At 40.1% G+C, this 26,483-nt stretch overlaps 1 long non-coding RNA gene across 1 annotated transcript; it reads right to left on the reverse strand.

Moving 5' to 3' along the window:
• Positions 1 to 329: 329 nt before the first annotated feature.
• LOC109179552 lies at positions 330 to 26,483 on the reverse strand. The gene is made up of 3 exons (XR_002053927.1): positions 26,405 to 26,483; positions 3,098 to 3,106; positions 330 to 342 (listed from the first exon to the last, which is right to left on the reverse strand). It is a non-coding gene; the product is annotated as an uncharacterized LOC109179552 (long non-coding RNA).

Genomic DNA, 26,483 nt, shown 5'->3' on the forward strand with positions numbered 1-26,483 from the left:
AAGATGCTGAGATTTCAGGGCGGATGATATTTTAAACTAAGGTGAAGGGGTCACAAGACGACGCGATATACTTACCTTGCACCTAAGGATTTAACTAACGGTGTCATCATCTGCCACTTCACTTTCTCGTATTAATTAGCGTCCTAGTTCTCTTTCCTGTTTGTTGTAGCTGTAACCTGTGCTTGCCGAGATAAAGCAACTTGCCGGAGGGTGCATGCCATTTGCTTGAATCGGGGGTCACGGTCTTCGTCAAGTCCTTGGCGGGAACTAGAGCGAGGAGTCTTACCGGGCATGTGTATGTTACCTAGTTATGGAGGTAAACTTATCTACTTGCACCCTTACCTGGTGCTTTAACTAAAAGAATTGAAGCTAGGTAAAGAACGAGTACGGGAACTTAAATGGAAGCGGTAAGCTCACAGTCTCACCGCGTGTCCTAAGGCTCCTATACCCTAAGTACTTTAAACACCTAGAATTCAAGCCTAATGTCCTAAAGTCCCTTCCTAAAGATCTCTAGTACTGAAAATTCAAACCTAATGTCTTAAAGTCTCATCCTACAAGCATTGTCCTAGGGTCGAACTTAGGCTCTGATACCAACTGTAACACCCCGAAATTTTGAAACTTTTAAAACTTATATAATAAAGGTGAATTCTCATTAAATCCCAAATTCAAACATAAGAGTGCGGGGTGCTATGCCACATCTGAGCTGGAGAACTCAGATGCACAGGCTAAACTAACTAAATATCCTCAAGAAATGTCAATACATAATCATGGCACGCAGGCCGAAAAGGGAAACTAACTAATCTACGCTCCGGATCTCTAGCACACTCCGGGGTCTACTCATCTGTGCCTGAAAGCCAAATATATCTGTTCAGCGAATGATGCTGGTAACCCACTCCAACGTGTTAAAATACAATATAGGTAAATATATATGTAGATATACGAAAACCATTTTGAAGCAGGAAGATATATACTTAGGGGACTCTAGCTTTAATATAAGGGATAGACTCGACAAGTAGGGGTAAGCATATTCAACAATGATAAACAGTTATATAGAGACAACATCATAAAGAGCATGTATCTAAGGTCACAGTTCACTTTCAAATCATTCACATCATCATTCAATCATCATTCAAGTCACACAAGCACACTTTGGTGGCGCCACGGGACCAATCGCATGCCCCGAACATGAGGGTTAGTGCATATAGCACTAACACGGCCCCGCAGCACCCTACCTCATACCACAGCATGAAGGGGTTGATCGCAACCAACTGTATAGACCGCCGATAGGTCGACGGCGGATCACAGTCCTACACACCGCTGACGCGCTCAGTCGGTGGACTGCGATCCTCTTTTGGGGACTACGACCCTACACACCGTTGACGAGCACAGTCGGTGTATCGTAGCGGATCAAGCCCTAAACACCGCCTGAGGGACTCATTCGGTGGGCGATGATCCTCGGAGACTACGACCCTACACACCGCTGGCCCTTCACTCGGTGGATCGCAGCCGACCATAGCCCTACACACCACCTGATCACTCATTCGGTGGGCTATGGCCTTCCTCAGGCTGGTGGCCCTACACACTGCTGGCGCGTCCAGTCGGTGGACCATCTGCACACGAGGCCCATTTGGGCTGTAGCCCAAGAAGTGAATCACTGACCGCAACCAGGAAAATGAACCGCAGCTCATGAGTAACCAATTTGACTGCACCCAACTTCTGAACCGCAGCTCAGGAACTCCCAATTTGATCGCAACCAAATTGGGGAATCATGCGTCACATAACACATAGTAGCACGTATTGGCACATTGGGAAGGGGGGAACGCATAAATAAACTTACGTGTGATCATTCACATACTAAGAATAGTCCTAAGGGGTTCATACAACTTCCACCTAGGCCAACGGGTTACCGATTCAGCGAGCATGCAATTCCTAAGACTCTTCTACCTTACGAATGGTACCCGAAACACCAAACTAGACTCAAGCATGACAAACGGGGTCCGTTGGGACACCACGGGGAATGAGGAACATCAAACGGGGAAGCCAAAGACCCGGGGTGAGTGACAAACCAGTGGGCAGCCGATGGGTGGAGTGTAACACCCCGAAATTTTAGAACTTTTGAAACTTATATAAAGAAGGTAAATTCTCATTAAATCCCAAAACATAATATAATGGAGTACGGGGTGCTATGCTACACCTGGACTAGAGAGCCCAGGTGTACAGGCTAACTAACTAATATCCTCGATAAAGTAAATACATAAGCATGGCACGCAGGCCGAAAGGGAACCTATCTACTCTATGCTCCAAATCTCTAGCGCGCTCCAGTGTCTACTTCTCTGTGCCTGAAAGCCAAATATATCTGTTCAGCGAGAGATGCTGATTACCCACTCCAACGCGTTGAAATACAATACATATAGGCATACGTATAGATATAAAAAAAAAACCATTTTGAAGCATGAAGATATATCCTAAGAGACTCTAGCTTTTAAACAGGGAATAGACTCGACAGATAGAGATAAGCACAGCCAATAGTCATAACCAAGCATATACGGTTTACTAGCATGTATCCTATGGTCACGCTTTCATAACATTCGTAACACCAAACCATTCATATCTCATCACATAGCACACTTTGATGGCGCCACAGGACCAATCGCATGCCCATACATGAGGGTCAGCGCATATAGCTCTGACACGGCCCCACAGCACCCTGCCCCGTATCGCAACACGGAGGGGTCGATCACAACTGACCGATGAACCGCAGCTCATCATAATGTTTGATCGCAACCAAACAGTGGACCGCAGCCCAAGAGTAGTCATCTGACCGCAGCCAGGAATATGAACCGCAGCTCATGTAAAACGTATGATCGCAACCAAACGGTGGACCGCAGCCCGAGAGTGTAATTCTGACCGCAGCCAGCTTCTGAACCGCAGCTCAGGAATAACCAATTTGATCGCAACCAAATTGGGGTATCATGCACACATAACACATAGCAAACACATGCAACCCACATTGACACATTGGGAAGGGGGAGAAATCGTATAACGAAATCTATGCGTGATCATCCACCTACTAAGAATAATCCTAAGGGGTTCATACTTCTTACACCTAGGTCAACGGGATACCGATTCAACTAGCATGTAATATATAAGACTCATTCATCCTACGAATGGTACCCGAACATCAAACTAGACATAGGCACGATAGACAGAGTCCGTTGGGACACCACGGGGGGTCGGGGGAACAACAAACGGGGAAGCCGGGACGTCGCCCGACGGGCAGTCGCCTGCCCGCCGGTTGCCCGCTGCCAGCGACGTCCATTCTGGCCGCGGGTAGGTGGCGGGTCCCCTACCCCCACCTACCCCCCACTGACTCTTTTTCACAAGTAACGCCCCGGGAACCCTTGTGGAACCCGAAACCATGCTTAGACACCTTTAAACGCAATTGATGACAACACGTAGACAATTAACGGATCAAAAGCAAGAAACATACGGCACATATCCTATCATGCTTTCTAAACATAATTAACACCCAAACATGCGAATTCCCACTCAATATATCAAGAATAACACCACACGAGTTTCACGATACATCCTAGGGCTCTAATTATATTTAAATCATCAAGAACGTAATTCATCCTTTAATAATCAAGAACCAATCCAATTTATCAAGAACATCACACAATCATTAGGAATCTAGGTTTATCAGGAATATCACACAATCGTCAAGAATCTTTTTCCATCATCAAGATTATCAAGATTACCCAAGAAATCATAACATCAATTATCAAGATCACACCATCAATATCATAGACGAATCATCAATACACAAGAATGTAGAGGGATGCCTAGAGGGAGATCATAGCTAAGAAAATAGGTTTTGTTGAGACATGGGTTACCTCTTAGCCTTAATTAATTTCCTTGGCTATGAAGGATCTTTCTCTAAGTCTTTCTTCTTTCTTGATTTCTCCTAGGGGAATTCTTGGAGCTCCTTGTGTGGTGAGAGATTATTGTGGTGTGGGTTCTAGGTGCCTCCTATGTCCCCTATTTATATATCTAAGAGTCCTAGTTAGGGCCCAATACTATAGGCTTGCTAACTCTATTCCTTTTAGGACTAGGGGTTGGGTTTAGAGATGAGGGCCCATGGACTATGGTGGGCCTTTTCCTAATTAATTATTGTAATTTAATTCTTTCTTTGGATAATTGGTTAAATGATTAATTGGTTTTAGGGGTCGTAACACGGGGTGTTACATGGAGGGCCACCCGCCGGTTGCCCGCTGCCTGGCGGTGTTCCTTGGGCAGCGGGTTTGTGGCGGGTCCCCCTACCCCCACCTACCCCCCCCCCCACTGACTCTTTATTAAATATAACGTCACGGGATCCTTTGTGGAACCCGAAACCATGCTTAGACACTTTTTAAATGCAAATAACGACACCACATAGGCAATTAACGGATCTAAAACAACAATCACATAAAACATGACCTATCATGACTCCTAAACATAATCAACACCCGAACATGTGAATTCCCACCCAAATATACCAAGAAAATCCCAATATGAAATTCATGATTCCACCCAGGGCACTAATCATATTTAAATCACAAAATCATGCTTTATCCTTAAAAATCAAGAACGTCAAGACTTATCAAGAACACCACATAATTATCAAGATTCTCTTATCATCATCAAGATCATCAAGATCACACATAAAATCATCACAACAATTATCGAGATCATATCATAATTATCATAGAAGATTTCACCAGGACACAAGTATAGAATAGGGAGCCAAAGAAGGAGATTATAGCAAGGAAAATAGGTTTTGTTGAGACATGGGTTACCTCATTCGCTTATTGGTCCAAAACACCATCAACGGAACCTGTGAATCAAATCGGACTTTTCACTAAACAATCGAGTTAGTAAAATAGTTAAACCCTAAGGAATTTGATCCCCAGATTTCCCCTCAACACTGAGAGCACTCTACCCAACTAAGCTAAACACCCCTTTGATTAATTAATAAAACTAACCTAAATAAAACTAACCTAAATTCCACATTACCCATATTTGAACCCTGGTTGGATTCATAATGAAACCTATGCCTTACCAACTAAGCTAAACGCCCTCTTAGTAACTTTATGAATAATAAACCTTTTTAACCTAAGTAGTCAGGACTGACTAAGGTGGCAATTTACCTTCATCTTCTTCTTCGCTTCTGCTTCGTCGAGGTACCGCGGTCGCTCCACTGGTGCGTCTTTCTCCGGCCAATCACCCGCTGCCCCCGTACCAATACGCACGCTAGAGGGAGGAGGGTTGTCGTCGTAGCCGGAGGGCACTCGTAGGGGGAGAGCCACCGTCGCATAAGTCCGCCGTTGCCGTCGTTGAGCCGTCCGTGCTGTATATCGTCGTACCACGATTGTCCGTCCGCAGCGGAGGGTCGAGGGAGAGAGAGGTTCATTGTTTAGAGCTTAGGGAAGGGTTGTTGTCATGGTGAGTGTGGCGTGAGAGAGGGTGACGGTGGTGGTGCGTCGAGAGGGTGGTGCGTCGGGAGTTCGCCGGCGGCGAGAGAGTGAGAGAGAGCGACGTGACGGAGGTGAGGGGGGGGGGGGGAAGATGATCCTCCGATACGTATGTTTGTGTATGGTTTCTTGGTTTAGATGGGCCAAGGTTGAACATGTTTGGGCTTGGTATAACACTAATTGGGCATATAGGATATATATATATATATATATATATATATATATATATATATATATATATATATATATATATATATATATATATATATATATATATAGCCGGGTTCAGGTGCGGCAGTGTCTTACGGTGCGGCAACACCAATAGTTCACCAAATATGCACCATCAACGTTAGGAAATACACCACTCAAAACAGAGTAAACAGAGCCCTGCATCACCAAACACACACCATTAGGTGTGAGTAAAAACACCATACACTGTTCGGAAATACACCATTGGGGGTGGTGAGTTATATGGTGTGTTTTTTTGAGTCTGTGGTGTATTTTGTGATGTTTTATTACATTTCATTGGGGTATGTTTTTATTACACTGTTGGTGCATATTGTTAACACTGTTGGTGTATTCTGGAATTTGACCGCACCGCCGCACCGTAAGACCCCGCCACATATGAGCGCTCTTCTATATATATATATATATATATATATATATATATATATATATATATATATATATATATATATCCTATGTATATATTTGGGCTCAGGATTTGGGTATCTAATATCATAGCCTATATACTAATTATCCAAGGTCCATAGTGACATATTTAGGCTTTAGGGTCTTTATTATAGGCAAGGGTACATGGTCCTCCGTGAACCACATTAATCGATTAATGGAAATTAACTCCCTATTAACTGTTCTTGGCGGAATTAATTATATAATTAATCCCGGGTTTGGAGATCGTAACACGGGGTGTTACAGTCGTCCCCCACCAACAACCACCAACAAGACCACCGATTCATAGTACACAAGGTAACGATCACACACACGGAAACACATGCCACCCAAGAAATACGTGAACCCATCACTCAGGTCACAAACTCCATAATCGCGTCATGGCCACCACGAGGACCACTGCCGTACCTTGGTGACAAATGTCCCATACCATTAATCGTGCAATCCAAGTACAGACACACAAACCACACCACAACAGGAATCAATCAACGGATCACAACGAAGATATGAAACCATACTCAACAAGGAAATAGACCACAGTCCAACAACAACGATGATTAACACAAGTCACCATCAACAATAGGAAAGGACAAACAACACACACGCTAGCATTTAAACATCGAACTAGCATGCTTATCAAACGGGTAAACCGAAAGTAGTTCCGAAGAACACACAATTCTCACCATGATTCAACGAATCACAATGTTGTACACTTAGCACGATTCAAGACACCAAAACCTACATGGATTCCTACCATATAGTTCTAGACATACGAAACATCAAGAAGACACTCAAATAGTTCCACAAAAGAACATCGGGAAGTTAAAAGACCAAATACCGAGTCAAAAGAATCACGGGGAACAAATCCCCGCACAACCAACATAGTGTACCGTGGGTGGGGCCACGGGTGGACCCCCACCCGTGGTTCTGCCCGCGGGAACCATATCCCACACCACTTGTACCCCGCGAGTGGGGCGGCGGGTGGACCCCTACCCGCCGTTCCGCCCGCGGGTACATGTCCTGTACCAAAATAATCCCTTCGAGGATTTTCAACTCCAAGCTCAAATTCAAGTAAAAAACATGCCAACTCTCACCAAATACAACAAAATGACTTGAATCAAAGGAATAGCCAAGCAATGGCATACAAGAACCCTAAACACATGCTCTAGATATGCATTTTCACAAGACAATGCATCAACACTCACATTTCATAGCAAAACACATGTTGAATCCAAGAAATCATCATATAGGTAAACAAAATAGATTTTGTAGAGCATGGGTTACCTCTTGAAGACTTATCCTTCACTTACAACACTCCACAAGGCTCCCAACAAGGTTCCCTTTCCACACCCACTTCAAGAACACACCAATACAACATAAAGATTTCACCTTTATAAAAAGATACCATAGAAAATACTAAAAACACAAGAGGAGCTTAGATCTTACCCTCCTAGATGCTCAAAAGTATGAAAGGTAGAATCTTGAAAGCAAACTTGAAAGATCTTGGTAGCCCTAGGTGTGGCTTGGAGAGAAAGCTAACTAGCTTTTAGAGAGAAGAGAGAGAGCTTATGATTTTTCTCGTGTAGAGTGTTTGAAGAAATGAAATGTGTCTTCCTAGGTTAGCTTGAAAGACTATTGCCAAGGAAATGTCTCATTTACCCTTACTAAGATGAAATGTGTAAGTGAACAAGGGAACAACTCACAAAGCTTTAGGTACAACTTTTGACTTTGTGTTGACTAGTCAATTACTAGTCCCCGACTATTGAATTTTTAGGAATTTAAGGAATTAAATTAGCAATTGGATTAGGATTAATTACTTAATTAATCCCTTAATTGAATTTGGATTACGGGGTGTCACATGAATAAACTTTTAAACCGTTTTCGCAAATACAACAATTGCAAAGGCGACAGAGAAACCAAAACTCTTAACTAGATTGTTAGAGTCTTGTGCATAGAAGAATAAATATATAAGTGTTGTGTGATTGTGTCAATTATATCCACGTGATAAGCGAGTAAGAAGCAGTAGGTAAATAAAGCAGTAAATGACACAAGACAATTTATAGTGGTTCGGAGGTGATGTAATCCTCCTACTCCACTCGCTCTTATCCTCCAAGAGCAATTCACTATATCCACCACTTCTTGGTTACAAGATACAATTAATTCCGTGATCTAGTGCTTTGATCACAAAGCTCACACTAATCACACCCAGTGCCTCCAACACTGATGCTTTGGATTTCGCAACTCTGTGCTACTTTCACTGGATTTCACAGCTCCGTGTTACTTTCCCCCCATCTTCCATGATCCGGTCGACGTATCCCATGATCTAGTCCTTTGATCACCAAGCCCGCACTAATCACGCCTAGTGCCTCCGACACTGCTGCTTCAGATCTCACAGCTCCGTGTGACAATCTAGGATTTCAGAACTCCGTGTTACTTTCCTCCTTCTTCCAAGACTTCACAGCTCCGTGTGACAATCTTCTTCCTACACTCCCGTAGGGATATCACTTGTTTGTAGAAAAACAAGTTTTCTTCTTGCTTCCAACTTTGGGACTTCTTGACGGATCTTCAATATGCAGCAAGTCTCTCTCAATGATGAAGATTTTAAACACTCTTGGATATTTCTTTGAAGGCTTCGAATCTCTGAGTGTTTATCTCACTTGAATATTTTCTCACTTTTGAATATAACACTTGTTCGTATGTACTATTTGTTGCTTGTGTTGGAAGTATATGGTAGTGCTTTGATCTGCTTCAATCTTCATCCTTTTATAGCTGGTTTTGAGAATTTGTCCGTTGGAAAAAGACAATCTCAAATTTGAATTCTTGTAGCCTATTCAGAGGATTTGTAGCTTTTTCAGATGATCTTATCTATGAATTAATGTAATTTGAATTCTTGTAGCCTATTCAGAGGATTTGTAGCTTTTTTAGAAGATCTTATCTCAGAAATAATGTCTCTGACATTTGAGATAAGCTCTTAAAATCTTATCTCAGAAATAATGTAGTTTGAATTCTTGTAGCCTATTCAGAGGATTTGTAGCTTTTTCAGAAGATCTTATCTCAGAAATAATGTCTCTGACATTTGAGATTGCTCTTACTATATAAAGTTTTTGAAACTTCATCTTGTAGAGAGTGAGTTTCAAACCTGAGATTTTGGAGTTAATTTGTTAAGCTTTTAACCATCTTGTCTGTACGAATTATTGATCATTGTAGCATTCTCTTTGATGTACTTCTTTCTTTCCACAGATACTTGATCTCCAAGATAACTTCATGCAATCTCGTTTCTTTGTATGAGATTATCAGTATGACTTCTTCTTTGAGTTGGGGCGTGTGGGCTTGTTTAAGTATACATATCATATGCATACATCTTCTTCTTCTTCTTCGTATTTTTCCCTTTTTCTATATTTGTTAATTTTCCTTCCATGGTCTATGACGTACCTAGACTTAACAAATCAAATTGGGGATTCTAAAATACAATTTGGCATATCAAAATCTATTACAATATATTCGTAAAAGCCTTTTGTTGGTGCGGTAAAAACTTGTTGTTGTTGTTGTTGACCTCCAAGGATAAATTCCTGTTGTTGTAAAGCCAGATGATTGAGAATTTCTTCCCCCCCTTTTGGCATTATCAACCAAAAAGTCAAGGGTTTTGGAATCACGTTCCTGATTGGCTTTAACAAGGTCAACACCATCACGTGTTTTGAGAGAAACATCCTACAAAACAGACATTTTATTAGCCATAGATGATAATTCCACCTCAAGGTGATTTATCCTGGTCTCTTGATCTTGTATGGCATTTATTTGCCTCAAGTGTCTTTCATTGTTGATCTTCTCGGTTGCTTCTCGTTCCTTCCTCATGAGTTGGATTATCTGTAATAATCCTTCAGTAAGATCTTCTTTCAGATGTCTTTCGGTTCTGTCTATTCTTGTCTGTAAAGTATTTTGGTACTCCAATAACTCCTTTAGATTGGTTCGTGTGTCCTCAAAATGTTTCAAAGAGAGATGTCATTGCCTGGTTAAAGTGTTTCCAATCCTTTGACACACTACATCACTTGTATCTGTAACTTTTGCAAACAATGATGTCAACAAATCATCTTCATCTTCTTCACGGCTTCGGGTTGCACTTAGATTCAGAGAGTGCAAAGATTTGAATAAATTTCTTCATGAATCTGGTAGGACTGGATTTTCAACAAGCTGCATATTTCCTTCTGGTAAATCGATTTCTAAATGTTGATTTCCAATTTCTTCTTCTTCAATGATCTCTGTTCTTGTGATGACATCTGTATTTAAATTGACTTCCAGAGAGATTTTTTGATGTGACATCACAGGGTTGTTATCATGTACGGGGGCTTTATACAAACATCCCCCCCAATTGATAGTCTAATTTGACCGTCAACTTGGTCCCTTACTGAAGCCATAGTAGGGTCCATTCTCTGACTTTTACCATATAACGTGATGAGTAAGTTTGTTCATTTTATGGTTCTTTTTAAAGGGGTAGGAATCAAGACATTTTAGAGACAACCAACAAGACATTCTTTTATTTAATACTCCTTTAGTCAAGAGTACAAAAACAATCACATTGGTTTTTGGCAATACAACCACATCAGCTGCGATTTGTGGAACAACATTCATCTTCACTGTTGTCCGAATTGGTGTGGGGAGGAGATGGGCAGTATCCGGGTCCTGAGTCTTCACTGAGCATGTTTGAGCTTGAGGACAAGTACGTAGCATTGAAAAACCTGGTGAAGTTAACAGGAGGGCGAATACGCGGATTCATTGGTGATGGAGGAGGTGGAGGAGGCAGAATGAGTTCCAGTGGTATCGGTGGTAAGTCTTGTTCAGTTGCCGGTGGTGCATCAACTTGATCAGGTGCTACAAGAGGTTCGGGCGTCGGTGGTCAAGAGAGTCCTTCAAAGCCGGGTGGTGGCTATAACACCCCGTGTTTTCCTAAATATTTATATTAAGTATAAATATTATCCAAGTAGAACTATTTAATTATAATTAAATAGTTTGCTAAAAATATATACATATAGCTAAATCCCTTAAGTTATTGATATGGTCTATGGTGGACCGTGGACCTTTGTCTAAAATAAAGCCCATTAGCCTTTTGGATAAAGTAAGGAGGGCCCTCTTACCTTTTCAGATTTGTATTACGAATCCTAAACCTCTTACCTTTTCAGATTCGTATTAGGAATCCTAAACCTCTTACCTTTCAGATTCGTATTAGGGATCCTAAACCCCTTACCTATTCAGATTCTAACTGGGAATCCTAAATTTATTTAAAGGGGATTAGAAAGCATTCAGAACCCGTTCCACCCATCCCTATTCCCTCACTCGAAAATCCCTCCCCAAAACATAGTCAAGGAAATCCCCATCACCGAGCTTAGGGAGGATCAATTGAGGAAATCTCGTAGGGATGTACTCGATTTTTAGATATTTCCTTTCAACATGGTCCCTTATGAAATGATGTCGTATGTCGATGTGTTTGGTTCTTGAGTGAAGCACCGGATTGTGAGTGATAGCGATTGCACTTGTATTGTCACAATAGATGATAACGTTGTCGCAATTCACTCCATAATCCTTCAATTGTTGCTTCATCCACAAAATTTGCACACAATAACTTCCTGCAGCAATATATTTGGCCTCGGTGGTACTAGTTGCAATGCAATTTTGCTTTTTGCTGAACCAAGAAACAAGCCTTCCCCCCAAGAATTGGTGTAACACCCCTGAATTTTAAGATATTTAAAACTTATAAAATAAAGACGAATCTATCATTTAAATCCCAAACAGAGTATAAACTATCCATAAGAGTCGGGGTGTTATGCCACACCTAGGTTTGAGAACCTAGATGCACAGGCTAAACTAACCAAGCATGGTCAATCCATAAATCGATATTCAATTACAACCCAAGGCACGCAGGCCATCTATTATGCTAGAACTAATTAAACTAAGTCCAAGGTTCTGACTAGCGTGCTCCGTAACTAATGCTCATCACCTGAAAAAACATTCGGTGTAACAACCGTCTGCAAATAATGCTAGTAACCCACTCTAACGCGTTAAGTACAATATAGGTAGATATAAGAAACTCATTTTGAAACTGGAATATGTATATATTTACGATACTCTAATTTAAATCCAAGATCAAGACTCAAGGCACATTAACAGACTCAACAGTATAGAATAATCATACGGACTAACATGCATCCTAAGAACACAATGCACGACATAACAGGCAGATAAACATATAAATAGCAATTAGAGGCAAAGAAGGCATTCAAGACAAACAATTAGCAAGTAGTCATCAAATCACACAATTCATCCTCCAACCTTATACCAAGTTCCAACCTTGTAGCTCCCCTCCGTCCTTATATCAGTTCCAACCTATACCTCCAGGCCACCCTTATACCACCACCCCTTATCCCTCTGGGCAACTACATGCCCCCACCGACAAACCACCTATCAACCACCAACATATCAAGATGGTGCCGCAGTGCCATTCACATGATCCGCACCTCTAGTGCCAATATCAAGGGGTTAGCGCGTATAGCTCTAACATGACACCGCAGCACTTATAACCTGACTCATGCTCAACGGCAAGCTAGTCGAAGGTGGGTGTGTGCCTTCAGCACAGTCACCGCTATGGCCTGTACCTTTAGTACAATGACTGGGCACAAGTGGTGCCAATCTCCAACAATTCATTTCCACCAATCACAATCTCATCATCATCATCATCATCATCATCATCATCATCATCATTCACACCGGCCATTGTGCAATGACCACGATACTCATCACCAATCAATCAATCAACACATAATCAAATAACAATCAAGACACAACAACAATGACACGTATTACATATAAATTCGTAAAACGATAGCTAAAATGCCAAACGAGACTCATACAGGACAAACGGGACACAACGGGACACAGGGAAACAACAAACGGGGGAAAACATCACGCCCTACACCAAGATTCCAGTGGGTGGGCGGCGGGTGGAGGATCACCCGCCGGCGGCGGACATACCTTCTAGCGGGTAGTCGCCTGCCCGCCAGCTGCCCGTTGGAAGGCAGCTTGGGCAGCGGGTAGGTGGCGGGCCCCCCTACCCCCCACTGACTCTCAGACAACTTTTCGGTCCCGGGATCTCTCGTGGAACCCGAAACCATGTCCAGACACATTCAAACACATAACGACAACACCACGTATTCAATTAACGGGATTAAATCAAGAATTATACCAAAAATGTTCTAACACAATTCCTAAACATGCCAAGACCAACACCCGATCATGCATAATCCCACCCAAATATACCAAGAACATCATAATACGAAATTCACAATACAAACCCTAAGCCTCTAGACATAATCAAAATACAAGATTATTCATATAATCAATCACAATATCAAGAACATCAAGATTATCAAATAAACACAATATAAATCCTATGCAAGGTCTCTATCAAGACTCAATCACAGAATTACACATACGATTATCAGATGAGCCAATGAATAAGATATAGCGAGGAAAATAGGTTTTATCGAGACAAGGGTTACCTCTTAGCCCTAATCAATATGCTTGGCTACTAAGGTTCTTCTCTAAGATTTCCCTCCAGTGGATTCCTCTACGTTTGGTGGCAGGGGGATTCCTTTATAGGTTTCCCTTCGGGAATATCGTGTGTGGTAGAATTAACTGTGGTAGGGTTTTCAAAATGCTTCATAAGTCCCTATATATAGATTTAGGAGTCCTAACTAGGGCCTGAATGGTAAAGGTCCACTTTTCCTATTCCTTATAGAATTAAAGACTTGGTTAAGGATAAGGGTTCATGGTCCATTTGTGAACCACACTAATTAATTAATGGGGATTCTAGTCTAATTAAATCCTTCTTAATTATATGGTAACGGAATTAATTAAATAATTAATCCCGAAGCTCGGGTACAGATTACTCTTTTCGCTCCTAGGTGTCATGCAGAATGGTCTTCTAATTAAGGAAATGTGGCCCAAGCTTGCCATTTAACGAGTGTAGGGTGGGGTTTGATTAGTTCGGTGGTAAGTGAGGTTTGAGATTTCGAGTATACCTTGGTTTCCCATTCCCGAGCTCGAAGCTCCACGTGTGCCCAACATGGTTGTGATTGCCGCCACTCTTTTGTCCAATGAGCTCGTCGCGAGAATCAAGGACGAGAATCCCTCATCCATGATCTGATTCTGCCTCATGAGTTGACGAGGATGCGCTCATTGGTGGGCCTCTCATCTCGGTCCTCCGTGTTTCCCCTTCCTTGTGCGGGTTCAGGTTGGCTAGGCTCGCTCTCTTCTTCCTGCTCCTCCTGCTCTTCGCTTTCTTGCATTGCCCGTCTCATTTTCTTGTTGGAGATGTCCAACTAATCCATTAACATCCGTCGTTCTTCAGGGGTTTTCAGGAAAACCTCCTCGAGGGTGATGTACTGTCCCTCTCCGACATGGTAGATGTCGTTGCGGCGAAGGTTTTGGGCAATGAAAACCATTCCACTCATGGGTCTGGCTTCAGTCCGGCTTAGGTCCACTCCCTTCCTTTCCATGATCCAACTTAAGATCATCCCGTAGGGTAAGCTGAGCTGGTTGCTAGATTTACAGAATTCCATGTGCTTCAACATAAGGGCAGGTAAATTGAACTTGACCTTATGCTTAAGGAAGTAGGCAAAGGTACATTCCAAGCTTCCCATGTACTTGCTCTTGTTGTTAGTGGGCAACAAGCTGTCGGACACAATCATAACTAGCAGTTTCTACTCGGCGGTTAGCAACTTCTTGATTGGCCTTGTGGCCGAAGTAAAACCGCCTTCTCTTCTCAACAAATACCCGAGGTAGTCCACGTACCCCGTGTCTCGGTTACTAACCCATGCCTTTCGGTCGTAGTCTGACACACCTGTGGTGGTCAATTTCAGGAGTTTAGCCAAGCGGCCCTCGGAGAGCACTATCTCCTTGCCTCGGACTTTGGAGGTGATCTCCAACTTGTCCCCCCATTTGGTAGCTACCAAATGGCAATAGAATTCCTTAACCAAGTCGGGATACGTATCCCCTTTAATTGTGAGGTAGGTATCTAAAAGGCCTTGGAATCTAAGCATATTAATCAACTCTGGAGAGAATTGGTCGGGTTCTAGCACTTTACCTCCCAATACCGTGTAGTCGGCATTGTTCCACTCCGGGACTCGAGCATTGGTGGATTTCTACGACATTGTAGAGATTTTTGGAGGTGGCTACGGATGCGGGGTCGACTTTCTGGCGGGATTTTCCGGCGAGCCCAGCCGATGGCAGCTACGGGGGAGGTCTTTGTGCACGGCGCGGTTATGGTGGTGGCGCGGTGGCTGGCCAGTTCGGCAGCGGGTGATGGCTGGGCGGTTGGCGGGACGCGGCTGGTCGACGAGCGGGGGCGGCGGTGTGACCGGTGGCAGCAGCTCGGGACGGCGTTGCGTCGGCTGTGGGCGGTGGACGGGCGTCGAACGGGAAACTCGCGGATGGCGTACGGATTTTGGGCGGGGTTTGGGTGGTCGGCCGGCGTGGAGAAAGAGAGAGGAAGAGAGAGAGAGGGAAAGAGTGGGAGGAAGAAGAAGAAGAAGAAGGGTTTTTGATTTGGGGATTTTGTGGGTTTTAGGGATTTGGATTGGGTTAAGAAGGTTGTGTCCCCTTAAGGTTTCAAGAAACAATGGTAGTTTAATGGTTAAGGCATTTATTTGGGAATGAAAGGTTAGAGGTTTGATTCTCACTACTTACATTAAGTTTTTTAGTGCACTCCTTCTATGTTTTTGGGGACTTCCTATTATTTGGTTGCCCTAGGGTGGAAAGAGTTTCGAATGGGCTTAATGGGCTTTCTAGTTGCACATTGCCGAACGTTGGTTTCGAGAGTTATAGTTTGTTGGAGGCCCGAACTTAATTCTTTAATTAATCCGAGGGGTGGATCCGCAAGAGGGATTTAAACGGATTACACTAATTAACTTTGGCTTTTATTCAAAAGTACGAGGACTCTAAATAGTCGAACTAAGTAAGCGATTCTACTTAAAGGTAGTTTACAAGGGTTCGTAGTTTATCCTAGACAGAATTCTTCTTCCGGATTCTCTTCCAGTTGATTTGTGGGCTCCTCGTCTCCTAGAGCTACGTTTTCTGTGTCGATCCCGGCATCGGCTTTGAGGTCGGCTTGGGTGCGGCTACTGACGAATACTTTTCCGGGTGCCCCGTAATTCCCCCGATTGTTCGCGTTCCCTTGTTGGGCCATAACCGTAGGCTTCACACTTGGGGGTTGAGTGCATTGGAAGGCCTTATGTCCTTCTCCCCCGCAGTTCAAGCATCGTAAGGCAGTCCTTGCCCCTATGGTCCTTATTACATTTTCTGCAAAGGAATTGCCTTGTGTTGGTTTCGTTGTACCTCATGGACGATCCTTGATTAGGTAGATTGACCGTCCTTGTGTTAGATTGTACCTCATAAGACTTTGGGGCATTAAACTTGAACTCTAGGTATTCCCTTTTTGGTATCATAAATTGCATCTGTAACACCCCCATTTTCCATTAACCAAAATAACTTATAAAAAATGAATTTATTTTATTAAAAACCATTTTTACTTGCGGAAGCTAAACAAAACAAAAGGAAAAAGGGATGCTACCGCCACGTTTAGATAACAACCTATATCCAAACGCACAGGCTAAAAACAACACTACTAAAAACAACCCATAATTTGTTCTATTACAACGCATTAAATACAATTGTCTAAGAATTCACTTCTAGATTTTTCTAAAATAATATAAAACTTCAAAGTTCTAAAAGATGAATCGCTCTCATGCTCCAGATACTCGTGCCACATTACCTGCAAAATAACTAAAGAGGGGACAAATTCAGCAACAACAGCCGGTAAGACTTACTCCACCCCGTAAAACATTTTACACATAGCACATAACACCTTGGAGCACATAATTCCACATTAACCCCTTATTCATATTATATTTGCAATATTCCTTCATACCACTTCTTCACATTTAAGTACCAATTATCAATTCAACCACATAATAAATCTAATTTATAATTTCACATAACATTTCAGAATTTACCATAACATCAATTAATTTAACATAAAATACAATAACTTTCATGTTTTACCACTTTTCTCAATATTAGGATTTAATCCTTTATTTACCACCAAGTCAATGAGGAGGAAAAATACAAGGCAAGAGCCATTACTTCGGCCCCAGTGACCAAAACCAACCAACCAGAGACCAACCCAGTTGGCTCGAGATCAATCCCTTAAGTATGCATACCCCCATTGAGAGACCAACCCCAATGGGTAGAACGAACTCGATTGTGAGAGACCAACCCCACAAGGTACATAATAATATTCCAGAATCAAATGTGAGAGACCAACCCCACAAGATCCATAACCAAAAGTGAGAGACCAACCTCACAATAAAATCCAAGTACAAATCCTCCATGACCAAAGTTAATTAAATGTAAGTTTTATACCAAATAGTTTGTACTCTTCACCATAATCAAATATATATAAATATATATATAACAATACAACGATTACACCATTTATCATCCCATCTACGAAGTACTCGTTCCATGTACTAATATGTATTAGTATAATATATAATCCACGCACAACCTAATTGATATGCTTGAAATGTACATATAAACAAGTAATATATGTATTCATACAGTACACCAAACACACATACATAATCACGTCCTTAAACATCATACAGATCAAAATTATATGCACATCCTAATCAAACATTTTAATCTAATCCATAATTCTTGAAGTTGAAATATATATATATATATATATATATATATATATATATATATATATATATATAATCGAACATGGAATTAATCAAACAGCCCTATAACATACGATGCACTAATATTACATATACATAAGAATTAACATATTTGGATTATTGAACATATATTCACGAATCACGATCATATCACATGTACCAAACATACAGATTAAAAGTCCATTCTAAAATCTATGTTATCTATTCAAACAATTTACATAATAACAATTATTCGAAAATAATAACGAATTAGAATAATATTAAAATTCTAAATAATTAGAATAAATTATAAAAAGAAATCAATTTTATTAGTCAATAAGTAAGCCATGCTCCCGGGCATAACATAGAACTGCTTTAATTTTCATCCAAAGTGATAATATGGCATTTCTTTATGAAAGTGTTTATTGGGTTGAATAAAAAGAATTATGAAGCATTATTCCCCTCCTTGGGCATGCAGCAATATAATACTTGTGCAGATTGAATTTTGTTGTGTAGTTCCAAAGCCATTAAGACGAGATGAATCTTTTAACCATGAAGACAAGAAAAAATGACTTTAATGCTATGTGAAGTCATTCATAAACTCCCCACTCAACTCCCAATATGCAAATCTTTGATATATGGAGTGCACAGGCCCTGCCTGCCCACAGAGTCCAAAATCTATAATTCATTACCCGCTTCTCAGGTCAGACATTTTTCAGATAAGATTTTAGCTCGGCAAATAATATTCGCTGCCTCTGAAGCTTTTCCTTTTGCTTGCTTAATTCCATTCACCAAATAGGTAAAAAAGAAGCCTACTCCCTTGCTGCTTTGGCTTTTTACTTTTTACTGCCCACAGATTCTTTCCATCTCATATTTGTTGATAGTATATGATACAATCAAATATTTCATACTTAAAAATGAAATATTTGATGGAGTAATATTAGAACTAGTACATACTAATAGTACTCAATATAAACGTATTGTTTTTTATTTTATAATAATATTGATTTTTTTAAAAGCAGAATAGTCAAATAGTCTCATCTACTACCATTAACACTTCAATTCACACTTTAGACTAAAATAAAATCTAATTGGACATATTTACTTTTAAAATTTTATCCATTTAGCATTTTTTCCAGGTTTTCCCCCGGATAACCATCCCACAATGTTGACATGCAATTTAAATAAAAATAATTTTGCTCAATTATTGTTAATTGTTTTTTTTTTTTGAATAAAAACCATTTGTTAATTGTTCTTAATTGATACCCGTGCCAATAATATTTGGTACGGTTAAGTATTTCATACTTGAAATATTTATTTGTGCCAGGTAATATTAACATTAATATTAATAGTGTTCGATACAATCAAATATCTATCACATTAGTTTTATATGATACTAATTGAAGCATGTGTTACATAATTAAAAAAGCTTAAGCTAATTGTTGGATTGCATATTTATGTTCTATATATTATATGTTCAGCACGCCTCACACATAGGCTAATTTCTTTTTTATGAGTTCCAAGCAACACGTGGACTATATTCTCTTTCTTATCAAGTGACACAAAAATTCGAACCCATGACTTTTGGCATGGGATCGGCTCACCAAATTGAAGCGTATGTTGAACTAAAAGTCTAAACTAATAGTTGGATTATACATTTATGTTTTAGTTAATTCCACCAGAGGTCCCTTGTCTTTGGTGTCAATTCCAAATTTAGTCACAAACTACTGTTTTTGCCATTCAACATCCCATACTATTATTTTTTGGACACTTTTAGTCATTCTCATTTCTTTTTTCTATTTTTAGTAAGGGCATTTTTGTCTCTTCATATTTTTTTCTCTTGTTATTTTTTGTGATTTCAACCGGTTTAATTAATTTAGGACTTTACTAAAAACTGGTTGAAAAAAATTATTACTAAAACCAGAGGTTACCTAAAGTTCTAAACCAATTAAACCGGTTAAAATCATAAAAATAAAAAAAACAAAAATATGAAAAGACAAAATTACCCTTACTAAAAATAAGAAAAGTTATGAGAAGGACTAAAAGTGTCCAAAAAATAATAGTCTGAGATTTTAAATGCCAAACAAGATAGTCTGAGACTAAATTTGGAATTGCCATCAAAGACAAAAGACTTCCGGTGGAATTAACTCTTTATGTTTTATATATTATATGCTCAACATATTATTCACACTATAAAAAACTATTATAATAATAATAATAATAATAATAATAATAATAATAATAATAATAATAATAATAATAATAATAATAATAATAATAATAATAATAATACAACAACAACAACAACAACGACAACGACAACGACAACGACAACGACAACAACAACAACAACAGCCTTGTTTTGTCTTATTCATTCTTTATCTACCCTCGTATGTATTTTCTGCCATTGTTTGCTTTGGTTGACAACGTATGCTTTTACTTGTATATAAAGGAAGTTTTGCATTGCTAGTAGTTGCAAGGTTTGATTCTTATCAAGTGTAAAAATAGAAGTATGAAATGGCTTTGTTAATTCATTATAGATACTGTTTTCAAAAAAAAAAAAATCATTATAGATATTAATATACAATTATTTGAGGATTTGTAAACCGATTGGAGTACATTTTGTAATTTATATTATCCATCAAATTTTAAGATATATATGCAAGAGCAGGACTCAAGATCAAGGTGTAATCCTTTATAAAGAGAATTTATAGTAACTTTTTGAACTTCTAAAATATTCTAAACTTTCACAAATTATGTTCAAAAAAATAATCTCTTGAAGGCAACTAAAATATCATACTTGTTTTACATATGCACTTCATTTAGGGTGCGTTTGGAAACCCGAAAAATGATTTCCGAAAAATATTTTCCGAGTTTTTAGTGTTTGGCAAGAGGAGGGAAAACGAGGTCAATAAAAAAATGATGCATTAGTCAAAGGAAAATATGTATATTTTAGGAGAAAATAACTTCCCCTTTTTTTTGGGAAGTCATTTTCCAAGGATGCACATGTAAAAATTTTCAGGGCTAATTTTTTGTAGGCTTTTGCGAGTCGGCCCAACAAACCCACAGACTAGGGTTCATGAAACCAAAGCCGCCCCATGCGGGTTAGTGGGCCCCGCGGGGCAATCCTCGGACTTTTTTTTTTTTTTGAATTTAAAGTTCAAAAAAGTAAGTAAAGTCTACAAATAATATTAATTTTTTCGTATTTCAAAATATAAAAAAGATTATATTTTTTAAAATGTTAATATTATATATATATATATATATATATATATATATATATATATATATATATATATATATATATAAAACAAATATATCTATCATGCAAATCACAATCATGCATATCATAAGAACATATATATATCTATCTTTGTAGAAATCCATAAAAAAAAAAAAAAACAAATATATCTATCATGCAAATCATAAAAACATATATATATATATATATATATATATATATATATATATATATATATATATATATGTATATATATGAATCAGAGCGCGACACGTGTCCAGATCTAATAACTTAAAAAAAAATGCGGTGGCATTTTCGTAAATAATTGAACATCGAAGTGCAAGTAAAATCACTACCAGGACTATGTGGTCCAATGGTACCCGGGTTGGATTTTCATGTGGAAGATTGTGAGTTCAAGCCTCAGTGGAGGCAATACTACATTGTAATAGAGCTAGTAGCATTCAAAAAAGTTAATACTCTCTCTATTTAACTTAATAAAGTTCACTTTAAAAAAAAAAATGTCTATTATTAAAAAAAAAAAAAAAGTAAAATCACTTACAAGTGCACCTACTTTCACCTATAAGTGCATGTAATTTTGCCTTGTTAGCATTCACTTTCTGTAAACATTCATGCACCTGGGTGTGCTTATAACTATATGTGCAACTACTTATAACTATAGGTGCACCTACTTTCACCTATAAGTGCATGTAATTTTGCCTTGTTAGCATTCACTTTCCGCAAACATTCATGCATCTGGGTGTGCTTATAACTATATGTGCAACTATTTATAACTATAGGTGCAACTACTTATAACTATAGGTGCACCTACTTTCACCTATAAGTGCATGTAATTTTGCCTTGTTAACATTCATTGATCTGAGTTTAGCGGGTAGTAATACCCCTGAAAACCACTCGCAAACATTCATACACCTAAGTGCAACTACTTATAACTATGTGTGCAACTACTTAGAACTATAGGTGCAACTAAGTATTGATGCTAAGTGTAAATTTTTACTTGCACCTATAATACATTTTACATGCACTTGTAATACATTTTACTTGTACTTCGATGTTCAATTATTTACGAAAATTCCACCGCGTTTTTTAAAAAAAATCAGTGTTTCTCATCCATTAGATCTGGACACGTGGACGAACAGAATTCATTCCTATTTCGCGCCTGGGCAAAGCATTCGCACCTGAGTGCGATTCTATATATATATATATATATATATATATATATATATATATATATATATATATATATATATATATATATATATATATATAGATTTCAAATTCTGTGCACCCCCTTACCAGGTGAGCTTGTGAGCCCCTCTTACTATCATTGATTTTTTTTAATCAATGGCTCAGATTATGTGAGTATTCTGCCCACGTGCGTTATGGGGGTTGGGAGCAAGGGGCGGTTTTGTAATTTGCCATAGTGTTTAATTGTGCACTGTCTTTATTGGCGCCGAGCTTTGTGCGTGTGTTTATTTTTATTCTTGGTATCTCCAGTAGAAATCATCATCGCTTCGTAGAGTAGGCATCAAGTCTCCGTCTTTTCACCGCCCGTTGCAGTGTTCTTCTTCCTTCGCAGAGGCCGTCGAGTGTGGTCGTCATGGCTGGGTCGAGCGTCCGGCGGTCTAAGCGGCTTCGGAGCAACTCTTCGGGTGCGGTGTCAGGTATTCCATTCGTCGCCCTTTTTTTATAGGTATTTTTTGTGCTATTTTCTGTGATGTTTGTCCCGAATCGAAGGGGTGGGTGTTCATATGCTTGGGTGTGTAGTCATATTGCTTAGTGGATGAGGTTTCTGGTGTTTTTTTTTTTTTGGGGAGGGGGTGTTTGCCGTGGAATTGGGTCATCGACGGTGGCCGGAGCCGGGGTAGGCTCGTGCGTGGTCTCGTCTGTAGCGACGGATACAGTTTTGGGTTCCGATTTAGGGTTTTTTTTTTCTTTTTTTTTTTTTTGTTTTTTGAAGCGTTGGGGGTTTATTTTTTGGGGAACCATTAGTCCCGTACTTAGGTCAGTAGGGTTGGGTTGGTGCATGTGTGTTTGTTTGTGCGGGTGGCGATGTTGCAGCGGTTGGCGGACGGGTAGTTCGTCCGGGTTTTCTTGGTGTTTATTTTTTTTTTTGTTTATTTTTTTTTGTTTTTTGTGTTGAACTTCTTGGCCGTGTGGTGGTGGGTGCGAATTGCTGTTGTCACCGGGTGGCGGGTGCTTGGCGTGTGTTGATTTTTTGTCGTGGGGTTGTAAAAGGTGGATTTTGTCCAGTACTGGGCATATGCGGGGTTGTTGTTTTATGGTCTTAGTTGGGGGGGGGGGGGTGTGGTCGACCGTGTCCCCTTTTTTTGTTTGCATTATTGTGGTGCTTTATTGTGGTGGTTTTGGCGTAGGGTTGAATGTGGGGCAATTATTGGTGTGAATTGTGTGGTTTTTGGTTAGTGCATCGATGTGTTTCAAATTGTGCATGATAGGCTATTTGCAATTTCCTATTCCGGGTTTGTCCCCCCTAGTATGTGCGGGGGGTTAGGCGTGGCTGTATCTTCGGGTAGTATTTGGATGTTAGCTTTATGCAGTGTTGGTATTTGGTATGTGCTTAGTGAACTTGCTTTTTTAATTTATTCGATGGTATGCATTTGTGTTTGTGTTTTAAGTTTTTGTTTAATTTTAGGATATTTGGTTCGTGGTTAGAACTATGTGTGTGTCAGCAGAAATGCTAGGCCCCACGTGTGCGCAGATGTATGTCACTGTTTGCATATCTGTCTAAATGGTGCTATGTTGTAGTTGGGTCTTTATTTTATGGGGTTTATCGTGTTTGGTTATGGCTCTTTGTTTTGTGTCATTTTTGGCAGTAGATGGTGGAGTTGAGCCGGTAGATGTAGTTGATGATGTCGCAGCTTTGCTAGAGTTGGAAGCAGTGGAAGTACCATAAGGACCCGCTCAACCGGCGCCGGATATGGATCTAGAGGATGTAGAGGATGCGCAGCCTGACGAGGGTGTAGAGGATGCGCAGCCTGCCGAGGTTTATGAGGCAATTTTTCTCCCATTGAAGATTCGCGCCTCTCCGAAGCATCCGGTCAAACCCATCAAGCATTTTAATGCCTGTCAGCGGAGAGCTGTAGTCGAGCTGGGTTTGGGAGAGATTTTAAACCTTCAAGTAAAAGACATCCCAAAGCCGTTGGCTAGGTGGCTGCTTACGAACTTTGATCCCGTGGACATGGTTTTGCGAGTTGAGAATGGGTTGACCATCCCTGTGTCCGAGGCTGATGTTTATTCTGTTTTGGGGCTGCCGCGCGGTGATGTTATCATCACCAAAAGGCAGAAGGACAATATTAGTGACAGTTTGAAGCTATGGCGTTCGAAGTTTGAGAAGTCCAACCATTCCATCACTTTGGCCATGATTGCCAAAAAGTTAAGAGGTAATCTAGAGGGGGACGTCTGGTTTAAGCGGCACTTTGCGGTGTTGGCGATTAGTACTCTGGCCACGCCTATGATGAATGGATAACCGCCACTTTGAAGATGTTGACGAGATAAAAAATCTCAATTGGTGCAAATTTGTGATTGAATGTTTAGTTGACAAGCATGCTAAGTGGATTGTGGATCCTAACCAACCGTTCTCCAGACCCTCTATATTCTTACTGGTAAGATTTATGTTGTAGCCTATATTATATTGTTCGGTTGTTTGTTAGTGTGGTATGGGTGTGAGTTCCTAGCATGTGTCATTTTTCCAGTTGCTCTATATTGATAGGTTAGTACACTCGGAGAGGGTTGTGCCCCGAGCGTCGCCAGCCTTGAGGGGGTGGTCTACAAGTTTGTTAAAGGCCAGACAACTTGCTGAGTTCGGGACGGGTGGGTTTGGACGTGGTGAGGTAGTTGGTCCATTTATTCCGGAGGTATTGGTGTTATTCTCCCCCTTTGGTGTTTATACTCGCTTACGGGGTTGCTTTGCGTCCTAAAGTGGTTGGTTTTTTTTTCTTTAAAATGGTTCGGTTTAGGCGCTGGATGCACGAGGGGATATTCATTCACCTGCTGTTGATGCTCCTGCTAAGGTAAATTGTTTCGGGGTTTCTCAGATGGGGAGTGGGGGGCCTTCATATTGTTGTGTCTACGTTAACTGATTACGGTTGTTGCGTTTCGCTGACTGGTCTTACAGGGTGGTCTGGTTTGTGCATTCCGTCTCAATAGTATGTGTATATTGCTGCACAGGGGGTGTGTGGGTCTCCAATTAATGGGTTTTGATTGGGCTATTGCTCTTTTGGCATATAGGTGACTGTTTCCTTTTTCTGGTGATGTTGGTGTGTGGGGGGTCGAGGCTTGTTTGTGTAGTAGATTTTTCGTATGCGTACCATAGCATGTTTGTTTTTACTAATATGTCGCTATTTAATTTGTGTCTTGTTTAATGAAATTGTGTTACAAAACTGTAGACTGAGGCAGAAATCTATGCTGAAAAGACCATCAAGCTCTCTAATATCTCCATCCTAGTAAGAGGAACTTCAAGTGTTGTAAGAGGAATTGACAACTTCTCTGGTAAGCTTGGATTGTCTTCTTCATTGATTATTGATTGCAATTGCTATAGAGTAGGTAACTTCATTGCATTTAATTCTTCTAATTTCTTCCATTGATTGCTCAATTGCTTTTGTTATTCAATCTAGATCAATGATGCTTGGCTAGAATTTTCATGTGAATTGGATCCTATTTCATTGTGTTGTGTATGAATTGATCAAGGTAGTTGTGACTATGTGTTGATGTCTTCTTGGAAATGGAATGATTATATTGACTCTTGTCTGTGAAGTGCAACACATGCAATAGGTTTAGGTAGGGTTATGCTGCTTGCAAGAGATTAAGGCCTAATCGTAAACTCCTTCCCCTTGCAATTCCCGCCCTAGATCCGAGAGGACAAGGTCCGGAATGAAATGTAGACAACATGTTTGATTAAATGCCTCATAGGGAATGTTGACACTAGCGTGCTTCCTTGCCCTATGATAGTCCGTGTAGACCGAGATGTACATGGCATTGGAAGTCATCTCACATAGACTTAATTCCTCACATAGTTCCACATCATGCCTAGGTTTATTCATGTCACATGATCAAGGGTAGGCAATCCAATTCACCTCACGGTTTCTTTGTTTACTTCTTTTACTAGCTTGCACTTTTACTTACATTGCTCTTTACTTTCTTGCACTCCTTACCATGAACTCTTCTAGCTTCCTAGTGCAAATGTGTGATTGTGTTTGATAATACAACATTCAATTCTAAGTGTCCATCCTC

Source organism: Ipomoea nil, unplaced genomic scaffold, assembly GCF_001879475.1.
Source record: "Ipomoea nil cultivar Tokyo-kokei standard unplaced genomic scaffold, Asagao_1.1 scaffold0927, whole genome shotgun sequence".
Classification (NCBI taxonomy): domain Eukaryota; kingdom Viridiplantae; phylum Streptophyta; class Magnoliopsida; order Solanales; family Convolvulaceae; genus Ipomoea; species Ipomoea nil.